Raw genomic sequence first — 6,572 nt, 5'->3', positions numbered from 1 at the left:
GACAAGACAGACAAGAAGATGAGGAAGGAGCAGCTCACATACAACTTGATTTGGACCCATGCCAGACATTGTGTGTGTGTGTGTGTGTGTGTGCGCGCGCGCGTGTGTTTTATTCCACTCCCTTTGCCCGCCGACTGTCTTGAGGACTTTGCCGCAAAACGTCGGCGTGAATTTTTAATGAAATGCTTATGCCGGAGCACCTGGACACGCTGGCTCGGAGCTGGCCCATCAGGTACGGGATCCCAGGAGGGTCATTAAAAGCACAGCGCGCGGCGTGCGGCGGAACAGTGATGGAAGGGAGTCCTGGATCCGAACGCGCGCGTCCGCTCGTGCGGTTAACCAGCCCTCCTTCCCCCCGTTTTATTTGCTGGCGCTATCGTTTTACCGCGAGACGAGCAGAGGTCACGGAACGCCGACGCGCACCGCAACCGCTTAGTTTACTGTGCTTCGGTCTGTGTGTGTGTGCGTGCGCACATGGTGGAGCGCCCCCAGGAAAAGATGACAGTAGTCGTAGGACCGCCGTTATTCCCGGAGAGCCTGGTACGGTGGTCTTGCCGCAGGCTTCTCCCCTGGCTCAATGTTGAGTCAAAACATCTCCTGTGGTATAAATATATATATATAAATATATAAAAACGAGTGCGACGCAGCACAGAGCGCTTCCCTGTCAATAGCCAAACAGCAACGTGTTGGATGACACTGCACCTACTGCACACTCCCAACCTTTTGGGAATTCACTGGAGTAAGGAGCTCGTGTTGAAATGTGTTGCGCTGCAGGCTTTTCTAAAGAAACCCGGGCTTTTCTACACACACACACACACACGCAGACAGAGGCCTTCGTCGCACACAGACGCTGGCTAGGCGCTTGGCCTCGCACCTCGATCCGCCAGCCCCGGATCCCTAAAGGGAGCTGCGTTTTTTTTTTTTTTTTTGAAGACACAGAGAGACGTGCGGTAAGTGGACCGGCGGCCTAATGGAGTTTAATTACTCCCAGCACATCCATCAGGGGCTCCAGTAGGGGAGTGGAGTATTTTATCACCACTTTTAAGGGCTTATTAGTACAAATACACTGTCACCCTGCATTACCACTGCGGCGCTTTAGGGGTGCCGAGCCCCTCAACACATTCATTACTATCTCTATCAATATCTATCAGAACTAAACGCTCTCTCTGTCTTCCTGCGCCATCCTCCTTCCACGTCCTCTTCCTGCACACTCATCACTAAAAGATGAAGCACCGACTCTGACGCAGCCAGCCTGTCCTCCCCCCACCACCTCCCATTTCTGTCCTCTCTGAGCCTCCTTTACTACAAGGCTTTAAAAAGTTTATGGTTTTTTTTTTTTTGTGTGTGTCGTGTTCACCTGAAGCCAGTCGGGAGTCTGCGTTGGCGGCGGCGACACTCGATCATCATGGCGGCTGATAGAGCGCAATGGTCACCCTGAAAAAACAAACAAACAAACAAAAAATTTTAAAAATCGAATAAAATATAAATTAAAAAAGTCAATTTCCTGAACAGAGTAAGTTCTTTTCAGAAACTTGTGTTTTTATTGTTGTGCCACAAGAACATGCTTGGAATAAAAAAAATTATAATGATTAATAACGATTCTGCAGTTTTCTTCTCATTTGAAGGTTCATTTTCAGATCCTTTTTTTTTTTTTTTGGCAAAGTGAAACTGATATGTCAGGGTGTGGTAACCATTAGGATATATTAATTATGGATGTGGCTCAAGTTTAAGATTTGGATTTGGACTTTCACAAAACAGTTCCACGGAAACCACAAACCACGCCGGCCTCGCCCCGCATGGATGTGAACATTCAGAAATGGAGCGAGTTCAGCGGAACCAAAAGAGGCGTGGACTGCTATGCGGTATATAACCCTAACCTTCCCTCGTTTCATTTTCAAAGCACGACAGATTAACTCAGCTTAGTGATTCTCTTTGTGGTTAACCACATTTTTTTAACCAGAAACGAAGTTGCTGTAATAAATGTGTTTATTTAGGCTTTGAAATCTCACGGCCGGGTGGTTTGCACAGACCGTACGTCAGCGCTGCGTCACATCATGGAGCCACAAAGCCAGCTTGCCTTTACACACGTTGACCGTTACGGTTGGGTTACTTCCTCGCTTGGTGGCTCAGAGGCATCACTGCAGCGGGATGACTTCAACGGAAAAATTACGACAACACGGGATTTCCACGTGACAAATGAAACTCGTTTTGCACGGTTCCTGTCAATTTGGAGCCCATTTTATCATGTTCATAGGATCTGAAAAACGTTTTTTTTTCCATGAGGGTCAACGTTGCATCAGTCCATTCAGAAATCACACAACGAAAGTGCCTGTAGAGATTGGTAATTTGCTGCTACTACAGGTTTTCATTCCAAAATATTGGAAAATATCAGCTCTATTTCAAATATAATATTCCTTTGCATGATTTACAAGATTTTCCAATTTTTATTTTGTGTATTTCCAGTATTCATTCGTCTATCTACGTTCTTTACCTTCTCTTTCTTTTCCGTTTCGTACTGTACACCCTGGACCCTTGTTGTGAATGTATTTCCAGTATGATAACTTTCCAACCATTGAAATCCTATTTTAGGGTACTATATCATTGGGCCGTGACTGTTGGAGACTAGTTTGTGAACAACATTTGTGAAGGAATCTCCAAAATGTTTCGAAACGTTTGCGTCTCAGCTTCCTTGTGTGAGCCACAGAGGCGTGCAGCCTTCTCACATTTGAAAGGTTAATCTCAAAATAGACACAGAGTTATCGCGGGCATTGCAAACTCCTCTCAATTTAGTTTATAAATTCTATAGCGCAAGAGCTGTATTTTGACGCCTGAATGTCCAAGTCTAAAAACCATGGTCACAGATAAAAAAACAAACACACAAACAAAAAACGTACTCCACTAGACTAAGTCATAAATATGGGAGCGGGGACCAAGGTAGTTATAAAAGAGCCAACGAAATAATGTGGCCAACCTACAATACAGTTTTACAAGGCGAGCGCTGTGGTTTTCAAAAATTGGCCACGTAAACACCACTTGCTGGTTGCTTGGTCGCAAATAGTCAGAATTCAGTAAGACCGCAAAGAAAGGTTGCCTGTGTTTTCACAATTTTGAGCCACCAACCAGTCTCCAACAGTCACAGCCCAGTGTGATACTTACTTTACTCATCTTTATCAGAATAGAGAAGCTACGACAGCAGGAAGTTGCATTTCTATGTATAGAACTTATTTATATCACTCGGTGTCATCTTGCCTAAACATAAACAAAAAGAGGTTACTGGTTATAATTCACACCTAGTTGTAAACACCTGCAGCACATTCCCTTAGCCCCTGCACAGTTAAGTTCTTATCTATTTGTCCATAAGTAGTTGTTGCTGATTGTGTATTGGACTTATAGGTAGTGATAATGATAAAGATATAAAAGTGAATCGGCATAAATCTGCAGGCAAATGCAACCCATTTCCGATTTTTTTAAGAGCAATGTGAACATGATAAATTGGAATGTTTCATATCTGACTCAGGTCGTTTTAGTTTGTGGTCCTGAATCGGATACATATCCAAAGTTTTTCAAAGCGACCTCAGTGTGAACGCTCGTGTCGCATTTAATCCAACTTTTCTGTCGGATGAAAGGACGGAGGTCCCTCACGTCAGAGTCCCCCCACTCTTGGCTCTGACTCTCCATCCACTCATGCCTCTGGTCAGAGGCAGCAGCCACAGCTCCAACGAAGAGGGTCATCGTTACCATTTGGGCTCTTTTTCTTCTCCGTCTTATTTTGTCTTTTACCGTCTGGACGTACAGTTGGCTCCGCCTGGACAGCAGCTTCAGCATCAACTGGAGGCTGTTCACACTGGAGTCTGATGGAGGTCACATTGAAAATTAAACGTGAACGACCACGCAAAAAATCTGATTTGAGCTAAAAAAATCGGAATTGACCATTAAGACCTGCAGTATGAACATAACCTAAGTCTACAAATTTAGTCGTACCAATTGTAAATTGTTTATAATGTATTACTATGTAATGCCATCAATTATTTGTATAACATAATTCTCACTAGTTTTATGTTTTTAAATGAAATTTGAGAAAAAGCACAAAAATTCCAAAAACCTATTGTATATTTATTTATTTATTTTTAGAGTCATTTTCCAGGAAAATAATATTTTGAAGATTCTTATGTTACAGTGACAGTTAAAGTCGCACTTAAAGTTTTTATTTCATTTGGCCAGATAGAGTCCTAATCGTGGGGAAACTTGCATGACGGATATCAAGACTGCTGATTAGCATTAATTACAAAGCAAGGTACGGTATTTGTTTCCTTTTGTTTCAGCCTTTTTAAGGTTGTTATTTAGTCGGTGTTCCTTATTTCAACAATACTTGTCTTAAAAAGATGTTTGAGGTTACGTTTCAGAGTCATGTGACGCTTGCCAGCTCCAGACGGTTTCCCATCCATTTTCCTTCAAAGTAGTTTTTCTGTCTATAATGTCTGGTCATTTTTGACTGGTTTTTAAGACCGGGACTTTTCTCAGGACAGCTGCAGCTGCTGGCTGGGCATCCATAAAGGTTCTCACACATTTTCTTTTTCACAATTCCAAACTAAAATTGGCAGATCAGTCAGATTTTTTTTTTTAATGTCTAAATACTAACATTTACTGAAAACCTATAAGACAAACTGTTCCTCAACAGATGGTTAAAGGGGAGCGACACCTCTGAAATAATGGGATGTAATGGGTTTATGTTCTTAATCACGGGATTTACGGTTTCTTTAACACAACATGATGTTCATTTTGTAAAATGATGTTCCCGTTCAGAGTAAAACAGAAAAAGCAGCAGATGGTTTAGGGATGGGCTATCTTGTGACTGACAAGTTGCATACATCACCCTCCAAAACTATGTCCATTTTCAATATATAATACATATAAAAGCCCAAAAAGCATTTTTAATTCAAATTAATGTCTTAGAAACCGGAAAGGAGAATAAAGTCTGGAGACACAATACTCATTCAGCCCTGGAAACACTAACTGTATGACTCACTTATTATCGTAAATAACGGGTCTTCCTCTAGACCACACGTGTCAATTTCATTAGGTCGGGCCCTCTAGTCTGGGACAGATCGAGTCTCTGATTCTTGATTCTTATTTTGCTTAACAAAACTGAGCCTAATTAGTGAAGTTTTCTCTTGACAGTGACTTAGAAGCCAACAATATATAGTTTTAATTTCTGTATGATCAGGTTTTTGTTGATGGCTTTTTTAAAAATCTGTTTTAATGTTAAAAAATTCCTTTAAAAGCTGAGTGAGGGATAAGAAATGACAGCTAATGATGAGCTTTTTGAAGTTTGATCTATTTGTCTGTGTTCATCAAAGTATGTTTGCTCTAAATTCTGTATAATCTGTAACTGGGAAAAGGTATATGATATTTCTATATGAATGATTTGACATAATACATCTAAAACCAAGGTTAATTTATGTAATTTTTAATAAATATTGATTGGGATTGGCCCTTGGCTACCAAATTTTTAATTTTGGCCCTCTTGCGTCACTGGGTTTGACACCTCTAGACTGTAGGTATTAGGCCACCTCTACACTGCTTGGATTATTTTCTGTGTTTATATATAATATTTTATGTCCAAACAATTATAACAAAAACTATGAAAAGCCCAACACGCGCGGCTAGGTCCCTGTAATGTCCACGTCGGCAACATATCGAAATACGGAGAAAGAGGGTCGTTAACTTGGTTAAAGATTGTAGTTTTCTCTCCGTTACTGAACACTTGAGCAAAAGTTAATGGTGACAGGATCAGGACGAAGTTGCTCCATCGCACGAAAAACGATTCAAATTTGTTGTACGTCTTTCTGTATTTCTTCAAATATTTAACCCCACCACGTCGGGCTCGTCACACCTGCTTGTTTCGTTCTATACTCACGCAGGGCTAGTTCATGTAGCACCAAGCCATTTACAGGCAGAGAAAGCAGTCCTAAAAAGAGCTAATCTCAGCTGCCGCGTTACGAGTTAAGGCTGTTGCTGGATTCGCAGGTTTCTTTTTTAAAAGGTCTGACTCCCAGCCGGGCTCAGTCAGGCTTCGTTGTTGTGTTTCCAACCCAAAAACAATACAGCGGCAAGTAAAACTTCATTCAGATTTAGCAATATGACGACGCATCCCCTTTAATTATTATAAGTATCGGCGACACCGGTCCTTATTTGTTTGGTATCAGATCGATACCAAGTTTTGCAGTATTGCACACCTCTGGATCTGCACAGATACACTTTAAATGGAGTTTTAACCCTCCAGAAGCCCTCATTAGAGAGAGAGAGGTAGAGAAGCCCCTGTAACTTCGGGTTTATTTGACCCGAACGCAAATGCAGACAACACATTTCCATTCTTTCAATGATTAGAAGCGTTGCAGATGAGGCTTTAGTGTTGTTGTTTGAGCTTTTACCTGCAAAATACAAAGTCACATTTACGCCATGGAGCCACTTGTTTCCCGCTGAACTTGCCAATTTATTTCCGTGTCACGTCGACCGGACCTCAGAAAAAAGTCTCGCCCAACGTGTTCGGTATGGTCTAATCTGCCCCCCCC

At 41.9% G+C, this 6,572-nt stretch overlaps 1 long non-coding RNA gene across 1 annotated transcript in view; it reads right to left on the bottom strand.

The window, feature by feature from the left end:
• The window catches only part of LOC108239156, a 45,084-nt gene that overhangs the window by 26,415 nt on the left and 12,097 nt on the right, over positions 1–6,572 (bottom strand). Inside the window, exon 2 of the long non-coding RNA XR_001808705.3 lies at positions 1,358–1,434. This is a non-coding gene — a long non-coding RNA (uncharacterized LOC108239156). The remainder of the gene's footprint in view (positions 1–1,357; positions 1,435–6,572) is intronic.

The sequence above is a fragment of the Kryptolebias marmoratus genome, linkage group LG22 (genome assembly GCF_001649575.2).
Source record: "Kryptolebias marmoratus isolate JLee-2015 linkage group LG22, ASM164957v2, whole genome shotgun sequence".
Lineage (NCBI taxonomy): Eukaryota > Metazoa > Chordata > Actinopteri > Cyprinodontiformes > Rivulidae > Kryptolebias > Kryptolebias marmoratus.
This window is presented reverse-complemented; position numbering and strand designations above follow the sequence as displayed.